The sequence below is a fragment of the Sciurus vulgaris genome (assembly GCF_902686455.1).
Source record: "Sciurus vulgaris genome assembly, chromosome: X".
Taxonomy (NCBI): Eukaryota; Metazoa; Chordata; class Mammalia; order Rodentia; family Sciuridae; genus Sciurus; species Sciurus vulgaris.
Genome location: NC_136471.1, coordinates 45,662,293 through 45,678,223, shown reverse-complemented (window position 1 = coordinate 45,678,223; position 15,931 = coordinate 45,662,293). Strand labels below are relative to the sequence as shown.

The following is a 15,931-nucleotide window of genomic DNA, read 5'->3' as shown; positions in this document are numbered from 1 at the left end:
TCACATATGAGAGAAAGCATTTTACCTTTGATTTTCTGGTCTCACTTATTTCACTTAGTGTGATATTCTCCAGCTCCATCCATTTCCCTGAAAATGCCCTAGTTTCATTCTTCTTTTTGGCTGCCATTGTGTGTGTGTGTGTGTGTGTGCATGTGTGTGTGTGTGTGTATGTGTGTGACCATTTTTTGATTGTGTTTTTTGTTTTTTTTAGTGTGAAATCTTTTGAGTTCTTAATATATTCTGGCTGTTAGTTCCCTGTCAGAGGAGTAGTTGACAAAGATTTTCTACTGTAGGCATTCTCTTCATGCTCTTAATCATTTCCTTTGCTGTGCAGAGCTTTTGCATTTGATGGACTCTTACTTACTGATTCATGGTTCTACTTCTTGAGTTTTAGGGGTCCTTTTAGGGAAGGTGGTTCCAATTACAACGTGTTGCAGTATTGACCCTACATTTTCTTCTAGAAGTTGCAAAGATTTTGTTCTCATTCTTAGATGTTTTCATCCAGTTCAATTTGACTTTTATGCAGAGTGAGAGAGAGAGAGGGATCTAGCTTCATACTTTTGTAGTTGGATATCCAGTTTTCCCAGGGGTTTTTAAAAATGCAATCTTTTCTACAGCAGATATTTTTGGTATCTTTGTCAAGTATCAGGGGACTATATGCATGTTGGTTTGTGTCAGTGTCATCTGTTCTATTCCTTTGCTCTTCACTCTGTTTTTATGACAGTACTGTATGTTTTGTTGTTGTTGTTATAGTTTTGTTTTGTTTTCATTTTTACTATATCTTTGTAGTATAATTTAAGATTGGTATTATGATGCTTCCAGCATCGTACTATGGCTATTGTGGGTCTCTTATTTTTCCAGATGAATTTTAGAATGTTTCTTTCTAGGTCTATGAAGAGTGTCATTGATATGTTTCTGGGGATTGTATTAAATATTTGTAACACTCTAGGTAATGTTGCTATTTTAACAATATCAATTGTGCCTATCCAAGAATATGAAAGATCTTTCCAAACTTGTAAGGTTTTCTTCAAATTCCTTCTTAAGTGTTCTATAGTTTTCACTGTTGAGGGCTTTCTCCTCTTTGTTTGGATTTATTCTCAAGTATTTTCTTTTAAGAGGTTATTGTGAATGGGATAGTTTTCCTGATTTCTTTCTCAGCAGATTCACATTGAAGTATAAGAAAGCTAGTAATATTTTAATGTTGATCTTATATCCTACTACTTGCTGAATTTGCTTATCAGCTGTAGAACTTTTTTGGGTCTTCCAGATACAGGATCATGTCATCTTCAGAGATAATTTGATTCCTTCTTTTCCTAGTTTTACCACTTTAATTTCCTTATCTTTTTGTGACTAAGAAAGGCAGACCCAAAGGTGACCCCCAAAGATTGTCTACTTCTTAACGTTCATGCCTTTGTATAAAACCTTTCCCTTGCGTATGGATATACCCAGGACTTGCTTCTAACCAACCAAGTATGGTAAACATGAGGGTTGGCCACTCCGGTGTCATATTGTTATATGAGACATAGTCTTTGCAGACTTTAGACACTCTTTCCATTGCTGGCTTTTAAGAAGTAAGCTTCCATGTTTTGATATGGCCTATGGAAAAGGCCACATGAGAAGGCACAATCTTTATCCGTTTGGATCTTAGAGTAGCCCTTGGATGATGAGCTCTAAGAAAGTGCGGCATCAGTCTTACAATAACATGGAGATAAATTCTTCCAACAACATAAATGTCCTTATAAGGAGATATTTTTCAGGTCAAATATGAGGACACTGCAGCCCTATGCAACATCTGGATTATAGCCTGGGAGCAACAGACCCAGCTAAGCTGTACCTGGACTCTTGACCCATGGAACTTGTGAAATAATAAATGTGTTTTAAGCCTCTAAGTTATATCTTAAATTATCCTTCAGATCTCATTCTGATAAGTGTCCAAGGGAAGCTAGGGAATTAACTTCCATAGAGTTGTTCAATTTTCACAGAGTATTTAACCACAGGTCTATGTAGAAGCTGAATAAATTGGCTAGGTGATTTTAAGGTCCCTGAAGACCTTCCATGCTTTCATGATGTATCAACTGTACACTGACTTTTGAATGTAAATTTCTGAAATAGGGTGTGTCATCTGTGTGAGACTCTCCTCTCTTTTATATGGTATTTATCTTCTCTTTTGCACTTTGAACACTTCAGGCTTTTACTGAATATGTAATTACTGACTACTAAACAACAATGTCATTTGCTCAGTTCCTTTATCAACAGACACATAATCTGTTCAAAACAATTATGCAAGATTCTCATTGATCTTCAGAATGTCTTTAAAGCTTTTCAAATTATAATTAACACATATAACTTTCATCTTTGCTTTAGCACATGTGAAACAGAATGGTTTCCTGCATAGCATTTACATCCTTTGCCAGTCTGTTTCTGTTGTACCTTTGAAAATTTGAGGGTGGATGAATGACTTTTGCTTTGCAATTCAGTGTGATAAAACCCACAGCTTCTGTTCAAGAGTCTCATTTAATTTAAAAGAGAAAGAACTGCTTTTATTCCATATTAATACTTTTGTCATGCAGGAGACTGATGGGAGTATATAATTCTCTTAAAGTAGATAATCAAATTTTAAGACATATTTTACAATTTTCACTGTTATATACCACAAAGAAGTCTACTTCTTGTGCTCCTTCCCAGTCTGAGAACTTGGCAACTTTATAAACCCCACCTCCTAAGAGATCACAAATTTTATCCTTGACAATAAGTGACCCTACAATGTCATCAATTCAGAAAAATATTTTGACTAAATAGGCCTGTTATTTCATTAAAATATTGATCAAACCTTCAGCCCTCCAAAAATATATTTTGAAAACAATCAGGCTATAGTAATAAAAATAGAAACTAAACATTTGTTTTAGGTAATAATCACTATGATTTATGTAGCACTGAAATGGCCAGTTATTTTGATCAGTCTTAAAAGTTGTAACCAAATCAGCATGAGGATTTGTGGTGTTTTATTTCTCACCATGCTAATAGGTTTATATCTAAATTTCCCCAAATTAGTGTAGAAGGAAAGTACTTTACCTCTACCCTCTTAAGATTCAGTAGCAAAGGCCTGCAAATTAAACTGACAAAAGACAGATTAACAGGAGAAATTGTATGTTCCATATGCACATTGCAGTTTTATAGAAAAGAAGTAAAAAATAGAAGGAAAATATGTGAACAATTTAAGTAGTAGTTAGGCTTGAGAGCTCATGTATCATGTTAACAAAGGATAATGAACTATAGAGATATAAAAAGACAATGGGAGAGGGGTTTGTAGCTTGGGGTTATAGCTTGTAGGAGTTATAAATTATTGGAAGGTAAATATATGGAAAAACTAATGGAAGATAGGATTTTTAGTAACATTGGTTTTTGTAGAAACAACTTGGCATGAATTTTTGTCTCCTATATTAGGGTTGTTTGATTTTTCTGCGTGGGAAAGGAGAGAGAGGATATCATCATAAAGGAAAATTTATGCCCTACTTTTAGGCAAAGAGGGAGAGGGCAAAAACTTGTTTTATTATTTTTTAATTGTTTTCAGTTCAAAATAATCCTTATGTGAACGTGGCATAATTTGGCATGACATATTTTGATCCCCTTCATTAATAAAGTCTTGTTTAAGCCATTATTGTGTCCATAATGTGGTGATCTCAATATGTCTTTTCCCCACAACTTCAGAGGATGAAACCTTATACTCATTGTGAGGGTATTTGGAGGTGGGATCTATGGGAGGTCATTAGGTTTTGAGTGCAGAGCCCTCATAAATGGTATCTGTGTTCCAAATAGAGGCCCCTCCAGAGAGCTCCTTCATGTGAGGAAACAACAAGAAGGTGCCATCTGCAGCACCTTGATATTGACATTTATAGCCTCTGGAACTATGAGAAAAGGATTTAGGTTGTTTACATACTTCCTCATATATAGTATTTCATTTTAGCAACTAGAACGGAGTAAGACAAAAAATTCCAAAGTTATCAAATTAAGTATCAATGATAATTAATATAGGAGTGAGCCAGGTTGCGGTGCTGAGGCCTGCGCGCGGCTGGAGATGCTGGTGGGCTGCTCTGGGGCCCGGAAGGACAGAGCCGAGGGCGACCGGGAGGGAGGTGTAGCCTCGCCGCCTGCCATCGACTTCTCGGCCGAGGGCTCAGAACCAAAGTATGATGAATCTGATGTTCCAGCAGAACTCCAGGTGTTAAAAGAACCCCTTTAACAGCCAACTTTCACTTTTGCAGTTGCAAACCAGCTACTGCTGGTTTCTTTGCTGGAACACTTGAGCCATGTGCATGAACCGAACCTACTTCGTTCAAAACAGGTGTTTAAATTACTTTGTCAGACCTTTATCAAAATGGGGCTGCTGTTTTCTTTCACCTGCAGTGATGAATTTAGCTCATTGAGACTACATCACAACAGAGCTGTTACTCATTTAATGAGGTCCTCCAAAGAGAGAGTTCGCCAGGATCCTTGTGAAGATAATTCATATATACAGAAAATCAGATCCAGGGAAATAGCCTTTGAAGCACAAACTTCACGTTACTTGAATGAATTTGAAGAAATTGCCATCTTAGGAAAAGGTGGATATGGAAGAGTATACAAGGTCAGGAATAAATTAGATGGTCATCATTATGCAATTAAGAAAATCCTGATTAAGGGTGCAACCAAGACCGATTGCATGAAGGTACTTCGGGAAGTAAAGGTGCTGGCAGGTCTTCAACACCCTAATATTGTAGGCTATCACACTGCATGGATAGAACATGTTCATGTGGTACAGCCCCAAGCAGGCAGAGTTCCTATTCAGTTGCCCTCTTGAAGTGCTCTCTGATGAGGAAGACAGAGATCAATATGGTGGTGTTAATGAAAGCAGCTCATCAATTATCTTTGCTGAGTTTACCTCAGAAAAAGAAAAACCCTTTGGAGAAAATGACGGTGAAAATCAGAATAACAAATTGGTGAACTACACCACAGATTTAGTTATAAGTGACAGCAGTGAACTTGAATCGTCCATTAATCTCCAAGAAAATGGTTTGGTTGAGTTGTCTGACAGATCAATTGTTAAACATCAGCTGCCAGTAAGGCAGACCTGGAAGGGAATTTCACATTCAGTGAAGAGTCTTCTGAAGAAAACTTTAACTCATTGGGGCAGACAGAGGTGCGGTACCACCTGATGCTGCATATCCAGATGCAGCTGTGTGAACTCTCCCTATATGGGACTGGATAGCCGAGAGGAACAAGTGGGGCCAAGAGTGTGTGGATGAAGCTGCCTGTCCATATGTTATGGCCAGTGTTGCAACAAAAATTTTTCAAGAATTGGTGGAAGGTGTATTTTACATACATAACATGGGAATTGTACATAGAGGTCTGAAGATATCCTTTAGGGATAAAGGTTTTTGAGATAAGTTTATTAGGGTTTCCTTTAAGAGGTGGAATTCTGGTAGCATGATTCCTGCAGCCTAGAAATACTTTTCTTCATGGTCCTGATCAGCAAGTAAAAATAGGAGACTTTGGCCTGGCCTACACAGACATCATACAGAAGAATGTAGATTGGACCAATAAAAATGGGAAGGAAACATCAACACACACTTCCAGAGTGGGTACTTGTCTGTACGCCTCACCTGAGCAGTTGGAAGGATCTGAGTATGATGCCAAGTCAGACATGTACAGCTTGGGTGTAATCCTGCTTGAGCTCTTTCAGCCATTTGGAACAGAAATGGAGCGAGCCGCAGTTTTAACAGGAGTAAGAACTGGTCACATACCTGAATCCCTCAGTAAAAGGTGTCCAGTACAAGCCAAGTATATCCAGCACTTAACTAGGAGGAATGCATCTCAGAGACTATCTGCTCTTCAGCTGCTGCAGAGTGAACTTTTCCAAACTTCTGGAAATGTTAATCTCACCCTACAGAAGAAGATAATAGAGCAAGAAAAAGAAATTGAAGAACTAAAGAAAAGGCTAAGCCTCCTTTCTCAGGACAGAGGGGTTAAGGATGATGTGTAGACCTGAGGCCACCTGAGCGCCCCTGTCCCCCTGCCTGGCCCCATGTCTCTTTCAAAGCACAGCAGGCACTCGCCAGGCCTGGGAAGAATGGAAAAAATACAAAAGATGGCAATTAGAATGGGAGCTTACCTGTCTAGCCTTATTTAGGCTACATCAGTAATATGAAAGTGGACTTACCTCTTAGAACAAGCAACTGGAATGTAAATTTTCAATCTTTAGTAGGATATAGATGGTATGATTCTTAATTGTATTTAGTAAGCCTGTAGAAGACTTATTAAAGATGTAAAAGTACCCCCAGCTGCCTTTTCCTTAAGTAGCTCTTTCATGACCTAAGATTGCACTAAATTAACTTTTATTTTTCTTTCTTTTTATCTTGTGGTGCTAGGGATTGAACCCAGGGCCTCCTGCATGCCGGTCAAAGGCTCTACTACTGAGCCAGATCCCTAGCCCCTCTATCTTAAACCTGTTATGCTCTTTCCCTCTCTTCTGCAAGCTTGTATTCCTGAATTTCCTACTTAAATATTTCTGTCCGGTTTCTGAAATTGAAAATTTAAGCATCACTTTCAATAATTCCTCTTTGAATTATGCTTGTTGACCATCCAGTCCTCCAGAAGGTTCTACTGTAGAAATCCAAGGGTGCTTTCCTTTCCAATCCCCACTTGGAGGCCTGCATGCCAGCTGGGTTGTCACGTTCCAACAGCTGCCAGTCTCCCCAGTCCTTTCCCGCTGCTGCTGAAGCCAGTTCCTAGAAAGACACATGATTGTATCACTCCTTGGTTCAAAACCACCTGCTGGCTCTGGCTGTCTCTAAGGTGGAATTTCAGTTTTTCAGCACCATCTCCAACTTTTCTCTGTTCTTGCACCTTCAACTCACCATCATTCTCTATAGAGAATGACCTCAGAGCAGCAGAGACACACCATCTTTCCTCCTTTGCCCAGCTCTGCTCCTGGAAGTCCTTCCATATAATATGGCCTTCAACTCCCCCAACAGCCTACATTCCTGAGGCAGTGGTCTGATGTGCCTCCCACAGTTTGCAGTCCTCATGGTGTTCTGTACAGTTTTAATGAATTTTAAATAAAATGGAACCCATAAGTTAAAAAAAAAGAAAGAAAAAAAATTAATATAAATCAACAACTTCTTGCATGACTCAGACTAAATACCTGTAAAGATTGGACTGCAGTTTTCCTTTTTCCATCTGTAGGCCTTCCCAATGAGTGGTGATTCCCTGGCTCATGACCCTGAGTTCCCATGTCATCTTCAATCAGAAAAGAATCAATAAAATAGTGTAATAAAATAATATTAGTTGACATTTTGAAGTTGTTCCTCTGTGTTGAACATTTAGTTTTCATAGTAATCCTATACTGCAAGCACTGTTATTACTTTGCTTTTTATATTTAGAAAAAGCAAAACTCAGAGAAGTAAAGTAGCATGTCCAAGGTCACATACTTAGTAAAGTAGAATTAGTTTAAGTTAAAGATAAGTTTTCCTAGCCTCTGGTCTATGGTATCTTCCATTAAATTTTCTTATCTTTAAAGGAATACTAAGAAGATCATAAACTTTGAAGGAGGGATAATCTCAAATAGAATCCGAGCCTATGATACTAGAATTATGACTTTGTGGTATTATGTAACCATGCTGGAGTTCAGTCTCTTTATTGGGGATTTTTAGTTGTATTAACATCATTGAATATTTGGGTACTTATTGTGATGCTAGCTACAGAACCATGACCTGATATGTTCTCTTTTATTTTTATTCCCAGTGTGTCTTTTCATTTCAAAAGTGGTAAACTGACCATATGCAGGCCCAGATACTTGTTTTGTTTGATCTCTAATGTTTTAAATTTTTGCACTAGTTGCCATAATTTAAACATCTAAAAGTAACATAAAAATCTGTATGCTTTTCATCAATTCCCTATGTCACTAATAGCTAGAACTGATAGTAACCACTCTGTTTCAAACCAGAATATGTTCTCCAAGTCATATAAGTCACTATTCTTATTATGTTCCACTGCCCCATTTATTCATTCATACTGGCAGTCTGTCTGCTACAGCATTTAAGTTTGGAAAACCTGGTTATTTTTCAAAAAATATATGTTTATTTTTGTAAACTTAGAAGACTAAAATAAAACAACATATAACCATCTATATACCTAGAACCCGGAATCAGCCTCAATTATTGTTTTGTTTATATTCTTCTAGTCAATTCTCTCAGACATATAGGCAAGTAGTAGATTACCAGAGATAGATACAATTAGAATATTTTTGTAGTAATAATGATATATCAGTATTATTTATTTTTTATTTCAATACAATGAAAGAGTACTCAATTAATGTAGGTTCAAGTTAGAAATTTTGTAGTATACAGAGAGATGAAAAAATGCCCTTTGTTTCAATTCTTGACATGGAAAGGACATGATAGTATACTGTTCTAGATTTTTGTGTAATAAACTAGTGACGTGGGTTAACACAGACTATCACATTTAAAATATTTATGGTCTTTATTTTGTTATGACTGAGTTGATTGTTCAGGAAATGAATGGAGCTGAGCAAGGTATAGTGGATCAGTACTAAATTTCAGATATCCCCTAAATCTTGAGGCTTTCTATTAATTCATTTCCCTTTATGTCTCTTATTCTGGAATTCTGTCTATGCATCATTATCAATGGATTTTAAATTCATACTTGAATATCTCCGACAACAGAATACTCATTTCTTCTTGAGCCACAATCTGTCCTTTTACTGAGCAATTAGAAAGGACTTCTTATAAGCTTAAATATATTTCCATATTACTTCTACCCATTAGATTATTTCTACTCTTTGGGGACACAGAAGATAAATCTGTTTGCTTCCTTTTCTATCCATCTATCCTTTTATATGAAGAGCACTACCTTGAATCTAAATATTTCTTCCTACAGTCAAATCTCATCTCCATCAAAAGAGACTTTATTTAGGGCATAGTTTTCAGGTCCTTGATAATCTTAGGAAACTCCTCTGAAGATACTGTAATCTGCTAATATCTCAGATATTAACAAGCCCATAAAAGATAAAAGCATATAGTATAAAACTAAAATTCCATTTTAATAAGCATTTAGTTTCTTTGAGGATCAATTGGAGCCAGTTATTGCTGTCCTAATTGGTACTAATGTTTTTGAATCATACAAAAAATTGCATCATCTTTTTATTGCATTTTACCTGTTGTAGAGAGAGTTTGGGTGGTCTTCTTCAACTTTAAATTTTTCACTAAATTTCACAAGGATCTCATTAATTCTGTGTCAAGTTAGCTATTTACTTTTTTAAAATTAATTTACTCTATAGAGACAGGATTCTTAAAATTTCCTCTTATTGTGGCAGTCAGTATCAGAATATTTAGAAAGAGGAGACCTGGCAAGTAATATAGGGAATACAGCTTGAAAGACTCCTCCATTCTGACAGAGTCAAAGTCCCAAAGGATAGTCAGGCTTATGCCAAATGGCCTGAAGAATAACCACCTTTGCCTTCTATATTTTTCAGAGTGTTTCAGACAAAGATAAACTTCATCATTCATTTGATGAAACTAGATTTGGCATTCTGGGAATTAATTAGCTAGCTTGAAGGAAATAGGCTAACCATTTATTGCCACATTGCTTGATTTTGAAAAAAATTGCCATCTCCCATTATAAGACGTAAGAAACTAGCTCAATTTGTTTAAATTCATCATCAGTGATTTCAAATTATTCATAAAGTTCTTTACAAGGCAGCATTTGGTTACATGATGGTATTTATTGTTCTCTAGTTGTTTGATGTGAGCAAGTCTTATTTTGCCAACTGTTTCATAAGTTATTGAAACCAAGATTTACATCTTCTACTTCTTTCATGATTTTTGTTTTCTCTCAATTTCTAGTATACTAAGCACTTAAGTAATTCTTAACAAGACAATATCTGCATGTTTTGTGTATCTTGACTCTATGCTAGCATTGCAATTTGGACCATTGACCCCACCCAGCTTTCTAGGAAGAACTTGGTCACATGGTCCTGGGATGGGTAGTTTAAATGATTTAGGAAAGCCAGGCCTCACTCTTAGGAAAAACCCAAAACGATTACTATGCTGCTACTCAGATGTGAAATGCCTCAGCTCACCCAGATAGTGCACTTATTAAGGCTAGTTGGTCCTTGCAAGTTTAAGTCTGAACTTGAAAACTTAACATGTTCTTTTGTAGACCACTGATTGAATGTTCACAAATTGGGCCAACTGCTCCCTCAGGTCATGTCGTACATGTTTACTTTGAGAGATTTATTCTTTCTCCCGGCAAGTATTCTTTTTCTTTCCTGTAAGAAATATAAAATTTGTCTCAAGTCATGAAGATTTTATATTAACCTAGTTTTCAATCTTTACTGAGGAAAATCCTTTTTTCTGGTGTTTCTGCTTCGATTGGCTGAAAAATGGCAGCCACCTTATTCTGGTGCTTCTAAATCTACCACTCAGCATTTCTCAAATTATTTGAAATTTTGTTTTTCTTCATGGTAGGAGATAAACCCTTAGATTTTTTTTTCAGAAGTTGCCACTACTCTAAAAGAGTCAATAAGATGTTCCTCATCAGGGTATTAAAAAAATAAATACTCCAATCATGATACTCCAAGCCTTATTAGAACTAGATGTGTGCAAAGAAAACTAACTGTTCATTAAAGAGATATATTGAATGGTCTAAATGCCCTATTTTAAGAAATTAATCTATAGGAAATTCTTAAAGTGACATTGGCATTATTCTTCTCTTATAGAATAATTTGCATGTTGACTGTCAAACTGTGGACAATATTGACAAATCATATATGCTATTAGACACTTGACACATTAATCTATCAATTGTTTTAATTTTTTGTTTTTATCAACTGAAAAATGAATGCATATATGTAGCCAGTAAAATGTTCAAGCAGTATAACCTGGCAGGTAACTAAACTATACCTACCTACTGCCTCACATTCTCAGTCTTTTTTTGAGAGGCAACAACTCAACAGATTTTTGTCCTAACTCCCCCCAGATTTCTACTTTTATATCGTCTATGCATTCTCTTCTTTTTCTTTTACACAAATGGGGACAAACTTGATATGAAGCTGTACACTTTGTGTTTTACACACTTTATAAAATATCTTAGAAATTCTATTTCAGCATATGTATCTACTCATTATTTTAATTTACTTCATAAAATTTTATCATGTGTTGTTCTATAATTATATTTATCAGTCCCTCCATCAATGAACTTTTAGGTGTGTATACATTTATATATGAGTGTCCTGAGATAATGTCAAATATTCAATTTTTAATGCATGAATTAACCAAATGAAATTGACAATTTGTTAATATGTTTTGCTTGATATTTGGAAGTTATGCCAGTTGGAAAAATTAATTCAATTCTGTAGTATTTATGAAGCCTTATTCTGTCTCTATCACTGTGTTGGACACAGACACTTGTATATAAAAGAGTTATAAGACAAAGTTTCTATACCAATATATTTTATTTTGTAGTTTGGAAGACCAGGTTTACAAAGGTGAAATGATTGATGAAATGCATGAGATTAGGTACCCTCAAAAAAGAACTCTGTTGTGAACTCACTTAGGAGTTCAATATAAACAGGGAGACTCCGAGAAAGGCAAAAGACTGTGTGTGTTGGCCTGTTTAAAAGTTCCACACTGGGAAAATGGCCTGGCTTTCAGGGGCATCTGAGGATTAACATAAACTCAAGCTTCTAGACCACAGACAAATTTTGAAGACAACAAGTATATTTTCCTCATAGAGAAACAGCTTTATAGAAGGTAAATAAATCTGAACAAAACCTAGAAACTGAAATAATATTTATAACAAGGCTATTTGCCCCCAGAAAAACTTAATAATAGTCTTTTTAAAGTTTTCCAATATGAGTTTATCTACACTTTATAGATGCAGAGGCACTACCACTCATGTATTTTCAAAAGGGCATTCTACTTGTTTCACTGGAAACTGCTGGTTTAGAGAAACAAAGCAGAAAAATAATAGATGAGGTTTATGTTGATTACTTGCTAATATTTGAGCTAGAGGAAAGATTTTCAAGGTTTGAAATATTATATAAGAACATTAAGATGATAAAGTTTTGAGAAAAACCCAGATCATCATTTTTGCTTGAGGAAGAATGTTTTGTTTAACTTGTGTCCTACAGCTTATATTCTAAAACTGAGAATTTAGGAAATATGAAATATAGAAAAATTACAGATTAGAATCCACTGTTTTGGTAGGTCATAGACTTGGATGATTTTCCTGTGCTATCACAATCATTTGAACAAAATTAAGTGGTGATAAAAGATGATATAATACATTTGGATTAAGCATGTCATGTTGGGTATTCAGAATTTTGGAAAATGTGTTGTGGAAACAATGAAAGAGCAGTTATTTGAATATATTTAGTTATAATGAAAGCAGTGAATAGGAAAAAATGCTTTTCCTTTAACAGATTTTGTATCTGAACTGTAAAACTTTCAGTGAAATTTATTTTTCTTCCAAATAAATTTTCATTCAGCCATTTTCCTCCTATTTGTGTAACATTTTTACCAACTAGGAGCATGTGCTCTAACATTTAATAAAATACAAAATGCATTAGCTTCTCAATAATGTTCTGTTTTCCTCACTTTTCTATTCCACTCTGCAAATATTTTTGAACAGCTACTATGTCAAGGTATCACAGTAGGCATTGTGGAGAATGGAAATTTAACTGGCAGTCCAGTGGTATTAGATTTAGGACACTTGCTTTCTAATCTCACCTTGACCTCTTAATTGCTATATAACCTAGTGATTTACTTCTTGTTTTAGAGGTAGGCCCTAGATACAATGATTTCTGAGGCCCCTCTCAGCCATATTGTTGTCCAACCCAAATAGTGAAAAATTTGTGTGCCCTAGAAATTTGTAGTTGTCTATGGGGTGTGGAGACTATTACAGAAATAGCTGTGAGATAAAACAGAATGATACTGGTAATTTCAAGAGAGAGAAAATTAAAAGCATAATGACATAGTGTATCAAAGGAAGGATCTATCATATCATAATAAGAGCGTGGATGATATCCTTAGCTTCATACAGAGAGCAGCCTTGAAGGATTACTCTTTTGATAGGTAGAAATAGAAGCCATGGAAAACAATGGCTTCTATTATAGATATCCTCCATCCTGCATATTACTCAGGATTTGTCACTGGCAAAGCATAGATGGCAGAAAGTCAACCTCAGAGGAACTTTTATCAGTGTGTTTTTGAAGTAGTTATCCAATGGGTACAGATTGACACTGCAGAAAATCAATATAAAAGGAAGATCATGGATTGGCAAGCATAGGGAGAGACCATAGGAATGGAATTTCTCTGCAAATGCTGATAGGAACTGTTGCATACTTTTGTATAATGATTAACAATCTGCCAACTGTTTTGCTATTGTATATACCCAGGATTTGAGAATATGGTATAACTGTAAAGACTTTGGCTTTGGGCTCAAGTAGATCTGGGTTTATATTCCTGCTCCATTACTTTCAAGTGGTGTAATTTTGGATAGTCACTTGGCATTGTAGGCCTCAGTTTCTTTATGTTTAAAATGGGGATAATGACTGCCTCATGAGATGCCTATCAGGTTAAAATAAGATCATGTATATAAAGCATTTGCAAAGCGATTGACACATAGAATGTACTAAGAATGTTAGGTACAAAACAGTATGTCAGGTATTGTTCTTCCTCTTTGACAGAGAGTCAAAACTGAGGCTCTAAGATCTGTGTTATTTATTAGAATCCATATTCTTTGTATTGCACCAAATATCCCAGCCTGAGTTTTCTGCCCACACCTTCTCCCTGAGGGGATCTGTGAAGGTAATAATGAGAACCTATGAGTCATTTTCAATATTTGAAAGAAGACTAACAGAGAGCATTCATTTACTTGCAATAAATTACACAACTTGACTAAAATGTCAGGTTTCTTTGCTTTTGCCTGAAATTATATCAACTCATTTTCGTAATACTGGCTACCTCATGCTGATGGGAAACTGATTGGCAGCTATATATGTCTTCCGTGAATATAAATGGGGAAAATGAACTTTATATCATGAATGTGGATGCTCTAGAATATTTTTTAAAGCTTGAGAGAACATGGAGAAATGATAAATTATTCCTTGTGGCTGAAATGATTGAGAAGCACAGCATTTTACCACGTATCCCTCTCAGACTCATGAAGAGTGCAGGGTAAGGAGGTTAAAAAGATATTTTGATCAGAGGGAATTTCAGAGATTGAGAGCTTAAAGATAGATTGTTTACATATAAAGCCTACTTAAAATAAGGACATAATTTGTAGTTTTCTCCAATGAGAAGGAGGTAATGAAATTGAATTCTAAAGAAGGATGAGCACTTGGTCAAGCTGACAGAAGCAGCTCTTTACAGAGTCAATATTTCAACCTAGTCTTGTGGCTCCTTATTCCATAGCTCTCTTCACTCCAAAGAAATATAGCCATCTTGCTGGGCATGGTGGTGCACACCTGTAATCCCAGCAGTTTGGGAGGCTGAGGCAGGAGGATCACAAATTCAAAACCAGCCTCAGCAACTTAGTGAGGCCCTAAGCAGCTCAGCAAGACCCTGTCTCTAAATAAAATATTGAAAAAGGGCTGGGGATGTAGCTCAATGGTTAAGTGCCCCTTGGTTCAATCCTGGGTACCAAGAAAAAAAAAATATAGCCATCTTGTCTATCTTGTCTTGCATTTTTCAAAATGTGCACAATGATAATTCCTCATGCCTGATTGTAGTATTGACTTATTCTAGTCAACAAGAAAACACTTGTTAAAAGATAAATGAAAATGCAATTAGGGAATTGCAGATAGCAAACATATATATTGCTCCGTTTTAATTGATTGGATTCTTTATTGACTTGACAGTAGAGATCATCATTTCCTGCTCTGAAGTTACGCTGAGAAATTTCTGGTTCCACTTTTCAGAGCTAATATAAATATAGCAGGTACAGGGGAAAGAAGGGAATAACTAATAATAGTAGCTATCACTTGCTAAGTGCCCATGGCCAGAAATACTATTCATGCATTTCTAATCACTGAGTGCCTACTGTGGACCAGGTACTAATTTCAGGAGTGATACTGCAATGAACAAGACAGTCAAAAGTGCATATCCTTATGGAGCTTATATTTTATCATTCTAAGTGTTTTTACATGTATTATCTCACACCAACCTTACAAGGTAGTTACTGTTATTATTCTCAATTTACAAATGAAGAAGTGGAGACAGAGTAATTTACTTGCTCAAGGTCATACAGTCAGGAAATTGAATCAATATCTGGTGTGACTCATCAATGCGTATTTTTTTTCCTGAGATATTATTTTGAGTTTTATTTTCCTCATGCTACCTCACCAGAGAATTTTCTTCTGTTTTTTTTTCTCAACAACCTTTTCCCTTGTATACATTTTGTCTTTGTGTTTTAATGTAGAAAACAGGCATGTTAACAAATCAAAGATAGAGGGGTAAATTCATTCATGTTGATAAAGCAAGATGCACATGGGCTTGTTCACACAAAGTCATTATGCAGAAATTCTATGATTTGGAAAGATGAGATAGTAGACATTTATTTTAATAGACAACATTTATTGACTACTGATTATATGTCAACTAGTATTACTTTCAATTCACTTTAATATATTTAATTCTAACAGCAACCCTATAAGTCTTGTTAGTACTATCATTGCTATTATCTAGATGGTGAAACTAAGAAACACAGAGGTTAAATAATTTTCCAGGAACTCTCAGATTATAAGGGGCAGAACTGAGATTAAAACCCAGAAAGTTTCCTGAGTTTGTGTTTATAATCACCAGGACAGTGCTTCCAACAGAGTACCAGTATTCTAAAAATCCATAGTACCAGTTTAAAAATCTGGTATGAGAAT

At 35.7% G+C, this 15,931-nt stretch overlaps 1 protein-coding gene and 1 pseudogene across 2 annotated transcripts in view; both read left to right on the top strand.

Annotated features, from left to right (window-relative positions):
• LOC306651553 (X-linked interleukin-1 receptor accessory protein-like 2) overlaps positions 1-15,931 on the top strand; it is a gene marked incomplete at both ends in the record, with an annotated part of 265,025 nt that overhangs the window by 147,816 nt on the left and 101,278 nt on the right. The gene's annotated exons all lie outside the window — the stretch shown is intronic.
• LOC306651952 (eukaryotic translation initiation factor 2-alpha kinase 1-like) lies at positions 4,039-7,114 on the top strand (annotated as a pseudogene). Its single transcript has one exon. The product of its transcript is annotated as a eukaryotic translation initiation factor 2-alpha kinase 1-like (transcript).